General features: G+C 41.1%; 2 protein-coding genes across 2 annotated transcripts in view; one reads left to right on the top strand and one right to left on the bottom strand.

Moving 5' to 3' along the window:
* Positions 1-854, top strand: part of LOC105515385 (putative uncharacterized protein C3orf49) — a 30,966-nt gene extending 30,112 nt beyond the window's left edge. The window contains exon 7 of the mRNA XM_011947188.1: positions 578-854. The gene's annotated coding sequence lies outside the window, so the exon portion shown is untranslated. The remainder of the gene's footprint in view (positions 1-577) is intronic.
* The window catches only part of THOC7 (THO complex 7 homolog (Drosophila)), a 29,892-nt gene extending 14,493 nt beyond the window's left edge, over positions 1-15,399 (bottom strand). Inside the window, exon 1 of the mRNA XM_011947190.1 lies at positions 15,194-15,399. The gene's annotated coding sequence lies outside the window, so the exon portion shown is untranslated. The remainder of the gene's footprint in view (positions 1-15,193) is intronic.

Raw genomic sequence — 15,399 nt, 5'->3', positions numbered from 1 at the left:
TGTACAAAATTTCCAAAATTTTAATGAAGAAACTGTAAACTAAAAATAAAATTCTAAGCCCTTCACTCAACTGAATGGACTCCCATTCAATAGGCCAAGGGCTTTCCAAAGTAAACCTGAAAAACTAGTTTAGGCCATCATGGGAATGGGGGTGGGGTCAGAATGCCTCATTATACCCTCCTTCTAGAATTCAGGCACAACTGACCAGCATGAGCATTAAAACAGAGATATTAAGACTGACCAGACTCTTTGTACCAATAAGATACATCACATGACAGCAGACATTGAAAGAAATTGAAGTATTTTACTCCAAAATATATTTCTTTGATGTATTTAAAAATGGCCCTGCAAAGTGTCTTTTGTCGGGGAAATCTACATTCTGTGGAGAATCCCCTTCCCTTTCCAGGTCTTTTCCTGATCCAGAGATTGACTAAGAGTCTGGCACCTTTTTAAGTCTGATAAGAAATATTTACCATCTATTCTCTGTGAAGCCTGCTAGCTGGAGGCTTCACGTCTAAGAACCTTGGCCTCCACAATCTCTTATGTTAAAGCAGAAATTCCTTTCTATTGATTCCAGGTCTTTAGATAATAACTTAACCAATTACCAATCAGAAAATCAACTCCACCTATGAGCTGGAAGTCATCCCCACCCCCACCTTCCAATTGTCCTGCCTTTCTGTACTGAACCAATATACATCTTATGTGTATTCATTGATGTCTGCCTGTAACTTCTATCCCCCTAAAATATATAAAATCAGCTATAACTCAACCACCTTCGGCACATCTCAGGACCTCCTGATGCTGTGTCCTGGGCATGTCTTTAACCTTGGCAAAATAAACTCCTAAATCTATTAAGACTTGTCTCAGACACTTTTTGGTCTACAAATCTGATGGGTTTGTAAAACTGCTAACCAAGATCAAACAGAGAATGAATTAATTACATGAAACTGATTGAACTGATAAAAAAAAAACTATGGGTTTTCATGGTTTCTTTATTTGAAACATTGCTGGTTCTTTTAATATTTTGTTTTACAGATTTAAGGAAACTTCTTTTTTTTGAAAGCTATGTATAGCTTACAGCAATTTGGTAAAGCATACTTTTATGAATAAAAATAGAAACATTTGCTTTTCCTTTCTACCTGTTGATACCTCCAGAATTTGGAAACTATTTGTTAGTACTGCTATTTTTATGGCAATTTGGTTGTCTGCGTAAGTTCAGTAAAGAATCTGTTCTCTTTAACAGGATAAAATTGGAAACACTGGTTATATTATCAAGGCTCTGACAGGAATACCGTATTTGAAAATATGCTTAGAACGCTTAGCTTCAGCTGGGCATGGTGGCTCACGCCTGTAATCCCAGCACTTTGGGAGACCGAGGTGGGTGGATCATCTGAAGTCAGGAGTTCGAGACCATTCTGGCCAACATGGTGAAACCCTGTTTCTATTAAAAATACAAAAAATTGGCCGGGTGTGGTGGCATGAGCCTGTAATCCCAACTACTCGGGAGGCTGAGGCAGGACAATTGCTTAAACTCAGGAGGCGAGGTTGCAGTGGGCCAAGACTGCATCACTGCCCTCTAGCCTGGGTGACAGAGTGAGACTCCATCTCAAAAAAAAAGACTGCCTAGCTTCAAAGGTTCTCAGCATTATAGTGAATGAGTAAAGGCTGTCACTTCCTGGCAGGCCCATGAACCTCAAGGTACTAGATATAGCAGGCAAAGTCTGATATGTGCCTTCATTTGGCTTCCTAACATTGAGAGGTTTCTAAAAGTCTAATCTGAGATTCCTTGTCAAAGTTCGCAGCAAAGCAAATTTAAAAGATGGCTATGTAGTTATTCTTGCTGCACTTTCATAATCAGACAAATTGGTCTGCAATTATCTTTTGTAGAAATGAGGGTGAATGTAGAGGAAAAAATTACGTTAAAAAAAGTTATAGTGGCCTTGTTATTAGATTGTAGCCTGGCTCATTGTTTTTGCTTTCTTTTTTCTTTTTCTCCTTTTTTTTACTAGTAGACTAGACTGGATTCTGAATTCTTCTAGTTTTCTCTAATATCTGGCTAAGACTCTCAAATAACAAAAACGGCTGTTTCTCAAGCCCTATAAGCTAAAGCTGGACAACTCGATGTAAATTTCAGGGGAGATGTCTCATACCTGATACATATGCCACATAAAGAATTCACCAGAATGCCTGATGTCACATCAGAGACAATCAAACTCCAAATCAGGATGAGAAGTTGTTGACTTCATGTTGTGGACAACTTTTCCCAAGACCATTGGAGTAAGACTCCCCATCATAAGACTCTTACTCCTCTTAATTATTCCTTACTTATGCCTACTTCTTTACCTTGACAGGATAATGCTATACAATTTCACAATCAGTACTTCCTAGAGGTAACTTGGGACTGCCGGCTTTTATTCATTTATTATTTATTTAATTAATTAATTTATTTATTTAGAGATGGAGTCTCACTCCCATTGCCCAAGCTAGAGTGCAGTGGTGTGATCTTGGCTCACCGCAACCTCTGCCTCCCAGGTTCAAGCAATGCCCCTACCTCAGCCTCCCAAGTAGCTGGGATTATAGGCACGTACCACGACACCCAGCTGATTTTGTTTTTATTTTTAAGAGAGACAGGGTTTCACCATGTTGGCCAGGCTGGTCTCAAACTCCTGACCTCAAATGATCCACCCACCTTGGCCTCCCAAAGTGCTGGGATTACAGGCATGAGCCACAACGCCTGGCCTCTGCTTTAATTTAAGATAGTCATGGGATACTAGATTACCAACTAAACAAGGAGCAATCTGTGCAATTTATTTTTATTTTATTTTATTTTTGAGGTGAGTCTCGCTCTGTTGCCTAGCCTGGAGTATAGTGGCACAATCTTGGCTTACGGCAACCTCCGTCTCCTGGGTTCAAGCAATTCCCTTGCCTCAGCCTCCCTAGTAGCTGGAATTACAGGCGCCTGCCACCACGCTTAGCTAAATTTTGTATTTTAGTAGAAATGGGGTTTCACTATGTTGGTTAGGGTGGTCTCAAACTCCTGACCTCAGCAATTCACCTCCCTCACACTCCCAAAGTGTTGGGATTACAGGCATGAGCCCACTGCACCTGACCTCTGCTTTAATTTAAGATAGTCATGGGAGGCTATATTACCAACTAATTAAACAGGGATCAATCTGTGCAACTGATATTTCTTGTTGCACATAAATACATTGGGTATTGTAGAGCAGATTACTTTGTTAAAACATGTAGACTCCTCATCTAGCTATTTGATTTTAGTTGGTTTGGCTCATGGGGATCCTGGCTAAGGAGAAAGCTCCAACCTCTTCATATTTACCACCTGCTAATCACAACAGTAGTCTCCCTGGTGTACTGTATCTTCTCAAAAAGCTTTAAATGTTTCCAGAGAGCCATCTGTCAAACATCAAATGGTATGTCTCTAACTGGAACAACAAAAACTCAAACAAACTTATAATAATGGGGAGGACACGATAAGCTATAAACACATGCTGAGACTACAAACTCAAAATGATGGAAACTGAGTAGTACTCATGACCTAAGTTTTGATTACACTCTCACCTACATAACAACCTAACCAAAAGGGCAAACTGTCAAAGAAAATTACAGGAGGCCACTGTTTTGACTAAGTTCTTGTACTATGTCCCAATGGACCAGACTAAAACTCAAAATGGAGTTACCCATGCTAAAGTTTCATGCCTCCAAACCTAGACTAAGTTGTTACCCAACGTTCTAAGAGATCAGAAGAGAAGGATAACAGCTAAATTCCCAAAGAGGCCAGTTTAAATCTTCAGTGGGCATAATAATGAAGTTCCTTCTACTTCAGTCCTTGCTTCTCTACAAAAAAGGTAGGCTGAAATAACCTCATGTTAACTAATCAGTTATTTTTCTGTTGTTGGCCTCTCTGTCCCCACCTTACAAGAAGAGTAGCTTTGAAATGACTAATATGCTGTCTTTTCTGTGCTTCTACTTTCTTTAGCCCTTCTCTGTATACAAAGCTAGCCTCTACTGCTCAGCTTATTGGAACACTTATTCCATTTTATGGAATGATGTGTGGACCAATTCTAGACTCAAGAATAAAGCCAAATGAGATCTTTAAACTGAAAAATAAACTTCAAGGCTGTCCCTCCCACCACACACCCAGGCCCAGAACTCTAGGAGGGCAGAATGGTTTTGGAGGACTGACCTAGGGTGCCCTCCATAGGTTTGCTGCCCAGAGCTACCTTGGGTCTCTGTTCCCTGCATTCCAGCACAGTGCTCCTCAGCCACCCCAGCCGTGGTTCAAGAAGGCCCAAGTGCAACTTGACCCACTACTTGGGAAGATACAGCCATAAAACTTGGCAGCATCTACATGATGCTAACTCTGCAGGCATGCAGAGTGCAAGTTGTTCTCTGACATTCCAAGAGATCCACCTAGATTTCAAAGGATGTTATGGACAGCCTAGAAGCCCAGACCGAGACGTGTCAAATGGGCACAAGGAGTCCCTACTAGTGCAGTGCTGAGCAGTATATATACCCTGGAAGGATATACAAAAAACTAATATAAGGGGCTACACCAAGAGAGAAGGCAGTATAAGTGGGGTGGATGGGGAACAGATTGGAAGATTGGAGATTATCTTCTTATATTATTTGAATTTTGAGCCATATGAGTACTCAAGACCTGTTAGCTGTTGTTAAAAAAGAAAGCTGAAATCCTTTCCTTCTTCTCACCCCAGGCAGGAAGAAAGCTGTGCTCTAGCAGAGGCTGGGTGGGGAATGAAAGGCTGAATCTGGGGCATGAGTGTGTTAGAACACTAGGGAGCCTGGATGAGTGAAGACAAATAGCAAGACCCAAAGATATATTAGGCAGTTGGGGGTCAGATTTTGGGAGTCTGCACCAGTAAATACTATACTTGTACACCTTGCTGGTAGGAAAATGGGAGTTGCTAAAGATTCATGGGACAGAATTTTTAGGAGGATGTACAAAATGGATTGTAACTGGGAAAAGCCCAGAGGCAGGGAGGCTAGTTAGGAGGCTACCAAAGCATATACAGTTAGGAGCTAACATGGCCTGAACTAAAAAGGAGAGATTAGAATCACAGGTCCTGGCTTGGCACGGTAGCTCATGCCTGTAATCCCAGCACTTTGAGAGGCCAAGGTGGGCAGATCATTTGAGGTCAGGAGTTCGAGACCAGCGTGGACAACATGTTGAAGCCCTGTCTCTCCTAAAAATACAAACATTAGCTGGGCGTGGTGGCGTGTGCCTGTAATCCCAGCTACTCAGGAGGCTGAGACAGGAGAATTGCTTGAACCCCAGAGGCAGAGTTTGCAGTGAGCCTACATCTCACCACTGCACTCTAGCCCATGTGGCAGAATGAGACTCCATCTCAAAACAGAAAAAAAAAAAAAAAAAAAAAAGAATCACAGGTCCTAGAAGGCAGGTTAGGGCTGAGCAGACGACTTGGTTAGGAAAGAACAGGGGCCAATGCCAACACTGGGGTGGCACAAGTAGTAGTGTGGCACCCCTAGTTCTGGCAGCATAGGGAATCCCCTGTCCAGGCATTCACAGGCCCTCCTCCCACTCAGCCCTATCCCTCTTTAGTCTAAGCACATCTCACAGTCAACTACCTGGGCCAGAAAAAAAACAACAACAACAAAAAACTGGAGCCAATGTTTTGGTTAGTCTACTCAGTGTTTACTGTGTGTGCATGTGTGTATATTCACATAAGACCAGCATTCGACTTCATCTGTAAAATGGGAATAAAACTATCTACTTTGTAGAAATATTGGGAAACTTAAAGGAAATAAAAGTATACAAAGGAGCACAATGTGTCTATAGTAGGAAAACAAAAAATATGTTATCCTTATCTTTATATTAAATTTAATCCACAACTTGTATCATCCTATAAAAGTCAGAGTAAATGTTGAAGATTTATCTATAGATATATCTATGTAGATATATATTTGGCATTTATGCATATGAAGTTTTGCCCAGTTAGGGTTCCTTACAAATTTGCTTCTGTCTCAAACTTACTGGGAAGGTCATGGTGTTTCTAGCTTAAATTGTGCACAGACAGTTGCTGCCTAGAAAACTCTGTGGACAAGAATTACTGAAATAACATGTACAAAGTGCAGAGCACAGCTCCAACAGAAACAAAATAAAACAAAAAGGTAAGCTTCCAGTTTGAGAATAGCCACTGTTCTTTTTAAATTTAGAGATGGACTGCTGCTGATAGTTACTAACACAAATGGCATGAGCATTATTATTTTTAATGACATTTTATCAATTAGCTCCATACTGAACACACTTAAAACATGTTTTGTTTACTATACATATTGACTTCACAAATTATCATGCTTGAAACCCTCTGTAAGCAATCTGAATGCTTACATTAGTAATTCTGCTGGGCTTTGGTCTATCCTGTAAAAACAGCAAAGATGGCTTAGCAGATTTTATTTTTGTTATTTTATTGATGTTATCAACATCACTCCTTAGTTGTCATAATTACTTTCTTTACTATGAGGATCAACATCATCTGGAAGGAGTTTCTAAACCAAAATACTTGACACCTGCTGTGAGGATGGTGGTTTTCCACCTGGCTTTAGGGTTGTAGGACGATGGCTGGATAATACCATCCATCCAGCTCCTGGAAAGACTGTGGAGTGTGAATCTGAGTCAAGAAAAGGAGGCAGCAATTAACTTCTCATATTAATTAGTAAGTAATATGACCACACATTGTCTAGTGTATACTGTCTATGAGGCAGGGGCATGAGATTCATATTTGCTCATCAAAATGCCTCATATCCAATATGCCTAAATGTTAACCACTGAAGACATAAAAAACAGGATTGGTTTAACAGTAGACTATTATCACAATTCTAGAGCTTATGACTTCCTACTGGATTTGGTTATACATTGTACCATAATTGCACATACAAAATATCTGTCTTTCAAAATCAGTTTACAATCAGTAATGACACATTTATGCTGAAATGTAAATATTCACTTGCAAAATGGGATACATATATGCCAACACATACCCAGAAGAAATATAAAATTACTCAAGACACCAAATAAGCCTCAAAAAGTCCTTTCAAGAAGTTAGATCTTAAAACTCTATTTTTCATAAGCATAAAGGCAGGAAGAAATGACTGCTTTACAGTTACTAGAGCAATTCTAGATTTCCAGGCCTCTGGTCAGATGACACAGCCATTTTAGCTATGCTCTCATTTTATCATAAAAGGGAGTTTCTCGTAAATCCAGACTAATATTCCTTTCAAAATTCATAATTGTTCTTTCCCTGTATTTGCCATTAAAACCTTGATTACAAAACAATTTCAGAGACAGGTCAAGGCTTGACAACCAATGGCAATAGCATCACGGTTATGTAACTCCCTGCTAAGGCTAAATTACAGGTCAAATGTGGCTCCCTTTGAGGGAGGGCTGCAATCTCACCTGCCTTTGTGAACTAGTAATCCTGTGATCTACCAGTGAGGATTAGCATTTCCTTTCTAAATGCAGTTTGGCAAAAAGTTCTGTAGGTGCCAAACTGAAAGCCACAGGAAGGGATAACAATTTCAGACAGGATTATAGTGGGGGAAAACAACTAGCTACTAAGGCACTACAGCAAGATATACCAAAATCAAAGACACATCTACCTTTTGACTTATCTTTTAGAAATTATTCCCACAAGTACACGAATATATCTATGCAAATATCTCCATTGTAACACTGTTTGGAACAGTAAAAAACCGAAAACAAACTAAATGCCAATAGAGGATCTATCTAAAAAATTAATAGACTATATACACTGATATAAAAGAATAAGGTAGATTTATATTCAAAAGAGCTCCATGATAAGCTAAAAATTAAAACAATTGAACTCATGGAGGTAGACAGTAGAGATGGTTATGAGAGGCTGGGAAGAGCCGTGGGGTGTTTGGTGGCAGGGGAGGAGCAGGGATGCTTAATGGGTACAAAAATACAGTTAGAGTGAATAGGATCTAGCATTTGATAGCACAATTGGATGGTTACCATCAACAATAATGTACATTTTATACCAACTAAAAAAGCATAACCAGAATGTCTATAACAAATGATAAATACTTGAAGATAATGGATATCCTATCTACCCTGCTGGGATTATTTTGCATTGTATGTATGTATCAAAACATCTCATGTACCCCATAAATATATGCACCTACTACATCATTTTAAAAAACTTTTACAGGTACACAGAAGTTGAATACAGACCAGTGTGTAAATGACTATAAAATTTTCAAGCCTATATACCTACTGGTATACTAGCCAACAGATACATAACACGTAAATATGCTAAGGACTGTTTTAGATGCTTTTCATATATAAACACACTTAATCTACACAACAGCATTATATATATATATATACACATACATATATATATATATATATTTTTTTTTTGAGACATAGTCTGTCGCCCAGGCTGGAGTGCAGTGATGCCATCTCAGTTCACTGCAAGCTCCGCCTCCCGGGTTCACACCATTCTACTGCCTCAGCCTCCTGAGTAGCTGGGACTACAGGTGCCCACCACCACGTCCGGCTAATTTTTTTTGTATTTTTAGTAGAGACGGGGTTTCACCGTGTTAGCCAGGATGGTCTCAATCTCCTGACCTTGTGATCCGCCCATCTCGGCCTACCAAAGTGCTGGGATTACAGGTGTGAGCCACCGTGCCTGGCTGCATTATAGATATTCTTATCCCTATTTTACCAATAAAAAAACACCTGGCCAAAAATTAAATGTCACAGGAAGTAAGGAATACAAATGGAACACAAACTCAGGAGTCAGGCTCTAGAGAAGGCACTTTTACCTTTTAGAGGCATTAAAAATCATTCTGGGAGAGGAATTATTATGGAAGGTAAAGAGGGGAAGGTCTTCATTTTTCATATTGTGCATTTCTTCTTGAATTTACTGACATGTAGTACTTTTTTTCTGAAGTAGTAACAGTAGTTAACTGGGTGGTAAACTTATTCTCAAGTACTTCATTTTCTCTGTATTAAAAATTCTACTCTGTTACTGAATAAAGCTATGACATGTTAACAACAAAAAAGAAAACTGGCTTGACTTGACCTATTTTAAATGAACAAGAAGAGAGACTAAGGCCATGTAAAAACAATGTTCATGGAGATTCCCGTAAGATTTATCGTTAGACCACCACAGCTCATGTAATTAAGATAAATCACATATATTAGCCCATTGTGTTATATTCCTTATGGCAAAATAACACCTGGTCCCTCCTTTCAAAAAGCTCAAAATCATTAAAACAATTTTTAAGGTCAACAATATTAAGAAGACACATACAAGCTGGGTGGAAGAACAATAAGATGGTCTGATTCCTCCATGTAGATATTAACCTCTCCTAAGATACTTCTGACCAGTCTACATAAATTGCTGATGCCAAGGGAAATTACTTACACCAAAATTACATTTAAAATTTTAAAAGGAAAAGAAATGCAAAACATCATGTTGAGGTCCTTTGTCTTTTCTCTGTTTAAATGTTTAGAGTATAGTGCTAATAAAATCAAGGTGAAATGTCAATCTTGCTTTGAAAAACCAATTATCTTGGCTAAAGAAACACCATTTCATAGTTGAACTGCAGCAGTTATCCCTGTGTTGGGGCCACAGAAGATGCAACAAAGTGGGCAAATCCAATGGCACTAATGAAAAAAAAAAAACCAAAACAAATGAACCCTGTGCCCACAAATGTTTAATTAACATTGGATCAGCAACTGAAAATAGGAATAACAGAAGCAGCAAACACTTGCATAGCATTTATACAATCCTAGTTGGTGACCACACATCCTATTTGTTTCTTTTCACTGTGAAAAGTGTTCTGGTTTACACAATAAATTAAATGGTCACTCAACTTCAAAGTGCTTTACATATATTACCATGTTTCATCCTTGAAACAACTCTACAGTGTGTACTATTATCTTCCTTTCACAGATGAGTTCTCTCACCTCTGTATTCACAGAAAAATATATACAATTACATTATTAGAAAGTCATAGTGCAGCTCCATTATGCTGTCATATTGTTCGTAGGCATATTAAAAACCATTATTTCAAATCGCAACAAGTATATATTCATGCATTACACTTTTCTAAGTTAAAAAAAAAAAAAAGCTACCGTCAAAACCAGCAAGCTCTATTAAATGGAAGGTAGAGCCACAATCCACCCCAAAGCCTTTCTCCATCTCTCATCTGTTGCTCTGGCATATCAATATATCTACTTAATGTTCTCTGTAAAGCAAGAAGTGCTTCTGAAATGATTTCTATCAGGGTACTAACAATATTTAGCATCCTTTAAATTAACACATACAAAATACAAACAGTTAACATAGTTTAACAGTGACAACATCAGTTTAAATTAACAGTGACAACATCTAAAGTGTTTTTCAGTTAGCCAAAATGCTAGAGTTGGCAACAAGGGGAGAAAATGGATTTGTCACAAACTAGCAGTGTGACTGTAAGTCACTAACTTCCAAAGACCTCTACTTTTTCACTTATAACATGACAGTAGTGGTGAAAATATCCAGTCTAGTAGCTATAGCTACTCTAAAGCAGGACAGTTCCTCAAACCAAGAGCAGGAAATAAAGGGCTGCTTCTTCAAGAGCTCCCAATCCAATTGGATATGCAGACCCAGAGGAATGGATTATATGAAGGCACAGTGATACAGACACCTCAAATTTGTAACAGACACTGGCTCTCATGTAAGCTCCATGAACAGTTACTGGTACTCCTCCAAGAGCTTTCCAGGAGGATGAATGAGATTTCAAGAGCATCCACTTCAATCTTCCACGCTAACCTCGCTCTAATCGAAGCCCATATTTCTCTCATCTGGAATACTTTGCATTGGGCTCCCTGTTTTCGTTCTTGCCTTTCTAGAATCCATTTTTTATGCAACTCAGAATGATCTAAAAGATGAATTGGATCACTAACTCTCCTGCTTACAATCCTCCAATCTTTTGTAAATGCCCACACAGGACAATTCAGTCTCCTTTCCAAATCCTGCAAGGCTCCTCCTGAGCTCCTTTTCCTCCTTTTGCATCATACTCCTCTTGGCCCACCTGGATGCAGTCCTGTCCCTAGATCCAGCCCAGTGGCTTTCCTTATTTCCTCCAAAGGGTGCAGAGCTTGTTTTCACCTCAGGTCTTTGCACTAGTTGTTGTCTCTATCTGGAATACTTTCCTGGGCTCTTCATGTGGTTGAACCTGTCAGGTCTCACTGCCCTCCCCCATTACTCTCTGTCCTCATTCCATCAAGTTCATTCTCAGAACTTAATTACATTCTTTTTCAGAAATTATCTTATTTACTTATTTAATTGCACACTACGGCTTCTTTCCCCAAAGCAGGGGCCAGGGCCCACCTGTCTAGTTTACTGCAAAGTAGCCAGGACTTTGCATTGTGCCTACAAGGTATGCAATAAATACTTGCTGACTGATGACACATATCACTCATTTCAGCTTGATTTTTTCAAAAGCTGAGCTGATAAAAACCATGTTTATAGAGGATTGTCTGAAGAAGTTGTAGTTTGTCTTTCCTCTATGGTCTAGATATTCAATCAAAAAACCTTGCTTTGAATCAAGCCAGATTAGCAGAGCTACCCACTACCCACCTAAACCACATTGTTCATTGGTTTTATTTATTTTTAGACAGGATCTAGTGCTGTTGACAGGCTGGAGTGCAGTGGTGCAATCACGGCTGGTTGCAATCTCAAACTCCTGGGCTAAAGTGACCCTCCCGCCTCAGCCTCCTGAGTAGCTGGGACTACCTACAGGTGTGTGCCACTCCACCTGGCTAATTTTTAAAAATTTTTAGTAGAGACGAGTAGCTGAGACACAGGTGCACACCACCACACACGCCTGGCTAATTTGAAAAATTTTTTAGTAGAGATGAGGCCTCGCTGTGTTGCTTAGGCTGGTTGCAAACTCCTGTGCTCAAGTGAGCCTCCTGTCTTAGCCTCCCAAAGTGCTAAGATTGATTACAGGTGTGAGCTACCACACCCAGCCTCTACTGGCTTTAGAATGTCTTTCTAAATTGTGATTTAGCCTTCTTTTACCTAGCAAGGGATGTGCTACAAAACGGCTCTAGGATCTTCAGTGCTGAAAAGAGGTTAAGGATATGACACTGGCTTTCATTTATAAGGACCTCAATGATAAACTTTTCCTCTAGTTCAAATCAGAAAAAAAAAAGTGCTTTTCCTGGGCATCTAAGATTGCCTTCTTTCATGAACACTAGATCACAGAGTAGATGAGGTACTGCCTCTCAGCATGGCCTATTAGAGAAACAGGTCACTTACAGCTTGGTTAATTAATGTACTAGACTTTATTCTCTGCATTTTGAGGATCACCCCACTTCTGACTTCCCTTTATTTTTCCTAATCTCAGTGTTCTTTTTGTCTTGTTTTCTAATCCGTTTAATTTTTACATTTTCTCATTATGGTGAACTGCCTTAAATCTTTTCTAGCATAAGGCATATAAATAAAGTATTAAGGGTGACAGCAGAAATATGCATAAAATAATATGGCCAATAGGCAGAAGGTCAACTACTTCTAGCAAAGAAAAGAGGGGATTTTTGAGTTGGGTCTTGAGGAACAAGTGGAGTGTCACCTGATAGAAAAGGCATGAAAAGGCAACCTGTGCAGATTAAGAGAGAAGGCACAGTCCACATCAAAGGAAAGTGGAAGACAGATTAGTAAAACTACTCTGACATTTAATAATATTTACTGAACATTAATTATTATGTGTTGGACTCAATGCAAAGCCCTTTACAACTTTTTGTGTTTAATCCTCAAAACAATCCGCTGACATAGATTTTATTATTATCTCCATTCAGAGACCAAAGCTGAGACAGTCTGTAAGTGGCAGGGTAGAGATTCCTGTGGACGCTAAGGATGTGACGGGGCACTCTATTGCAGTCAGTACTTCAGAACTCATCTTCTGTCCCTATCTCCCATCTGACAAAGCCTATTGCTCCTTTGGACATCTCTATCTCAATAAATAGAAAAGTAGTGCTAACAGGCACCCAGTGAAGTAAAAAACCTGGGATCATCCTAAACCTTCTCCCCCCATTCATTCAATACCCGAAGTTCTGACATTCTACCTCACAAATTTCCCTCCCACCTGTCCTCTTCTCTGCATTCCCTCTTGGTCAGTCCTCATTGTCTCTCACCAGGGCCACTGCAGAAGTAGGAGACACAGGAGGCATAATAGTGAAGAGCGGGAACTCCTCAGGTGGTCTCCCTGCCTTTGACCCTCTATGACTTACTATCTGTGCGACCTTGGGCAAGCTAACCTGTGTCTGTTTCATCTGTAAAATGGGGACAACAGTTAGAATATTACCTGACAGCACCATGTAAACGTTAGTAAGTGGTAAGGAAACTTAGCTCATTTTCTCTTCCTCTAATCATTCTGCACATAACAGAGACAGTGTGTATGTGTTTTTGTTTTTTTTTTTTTGAGACAGGGTCTCACTCTGTCACCCAGACTGGAGTGCACTGATGCGATCATGGTTCACTTCAGCCTCGACCTCCCAGGCTCAAGTGATTCTCTCTTCTCAGCCTCCCAAGTTCTGGGACCACAGGTGTGTGCCACTGTGCCAGACCAATTTTTTTGTATTTGTAGACATGGGGTCTCATTATGTTGCCCAGGCTGGTCTTGAACTTCTGAGCTCAAGAGGTCCACCTGCCTTGGCCTCCCAAAGCGCTGGGATTACAGGCGTGAGCCACTGTGCCTGGCCATGTGTGTGTGTTAATGCCAATCTGATTAGCACAACACCAATGTTAAAACTTTTAATGGCTTCCCATTGCCCTTAGAAATCTCTGGCTCATAACTTTCTAAATTCTAGCAATAACTGTCAACTTTGAGTTCTTCCAACATCTTGGGGCCTTTGTACAAGTGGCTACCAACCCAGAACACCAGTCCAATATCTATTTATTCTTCAAAAATGGGATTATCTTTTTTGGGGAAGCTTTCTCATTTCCACTGATTGGGTAAATAATCTTTGTTACATGTTCCTACAGTTACCAACCTTGTACTTCCTTGTGGTAATATCTGTCACTCTTAAAACTCATTAGTCAATGTTTCTTTCCCTTCCGACGGAAATTTTGGAGAGGGAAAAGTTCTTGCTTGTTGGTTCTGGGTTGTAATCCCAAAGCCTAGTCCAGGAAGGATAAATGTCCACTAAATAAATGAAACTGGAATGAAGCAAAGCTGAAATTCCACATGAAGTTCCTGGGTCTTTAGAAGTCTTCGACCTCCACTACTCTTTATCAGTCTGCAAATTTGGGCCTATCACTGTTCTTCCCATGGCCAGGCCCTTTAATGTGGAGACCCTGGTGGTCTTCAACTCTTCAGAAGTGGCCTCTCCACAGGCATTTAGTTACTGGTCACCCTCTCCTGGAAAACACCCAAGAGCCCTAGATCTCCCCTTCCCAGATATCAAAGGACCTCCTTCCTCCCTAATCAGATAACTTGTAGGTTCTCCCTCCAGTTGCCAATCATGCCCCTTCCCCTTTCCCCAAAGTGTCACCTTATTTCTGCTCTCACTCCATAGACCATCTCCTAGACAGTCCACAAATCCAGTCTTTGCTCCTCTAAATCCATTCCAGCTGACAAATACCCTCCCCGACACACACATACACATCTTCTATCCTCCTCATCTACCCTAGATGGTTTCTCATCACTATACTGGCTCTTCCTTACCCTCGTAAATCTCCCAGGTACGCTTCCTGATTACCTTCCGGATACCTCATCCCTCTGTATTCCTTTTATAAATAATTCCCTGCTCCTTCTTCTCACCCACAATCCACTCGCAGTTCAAGGCCTCATTGCCATCGACTCCATTGTCTGTGAGTTCTTCCCAGTATGCCCCAGGACCCCTCCAGGTGTCACGCTCCGTATCCTGACACCCCTTGTAGACGAGTCCCGAAACTCCCGCCCCATCCCTGGAGCTCCCACTCCCTCCTAGTCCTCCACAAACCTTCCAGGCCCCCAGCCCCAAGCCCGGCACCACCGCCCACCATTCGCGGCTTCTGGGCCCTCACCGCGCCCCTAAACAAACCCGGACTCCCTCGGGTCCCACCCGCCCTTGCACCGCTTCTAGCCGTCTCGGCCACCCACGTGTGTTCCCAGCCCACCGACCACGCTCCCGGCACACCCTACAGCCCTGCGCTGCCTTCGGGAGAGCAGGCGGGGGAGGCCGAGGGGCTCCAAGGGGCGCTCGGCCTCTGGCGAGAGGAACGACTCAGGGAAGCAGCTGGGGAGGCCCGAGGCTTCGGGGAGAAGTCTGGAAGGCCGAAGCGCTCGGGCGAAGCGGCCGGGGGAGGCCGAGAGGTTCCCGGAAGCGGGCTGGGAGGCCAAGGG

Source organism: Colobus angolensis, unplaced genomic scaffold (genome assembly GCF_000951035.1).
Source record: "Colobus angolensis palliatus isolate OR3802 unplaced genomic scaffold, Cang.pa_1.0 Scaffold26, whole genome shotgun sequence".
NCBI lineage: Eukaryota > Metazoa > Chordata > Mammalia > Primates > Cercopithecidae > Colobus > Colobus angolensis.
Note: the sequence above shows the minus strand (reverse complement) of the source record. Positions and strands in the feature narration are given on the sequence as shown.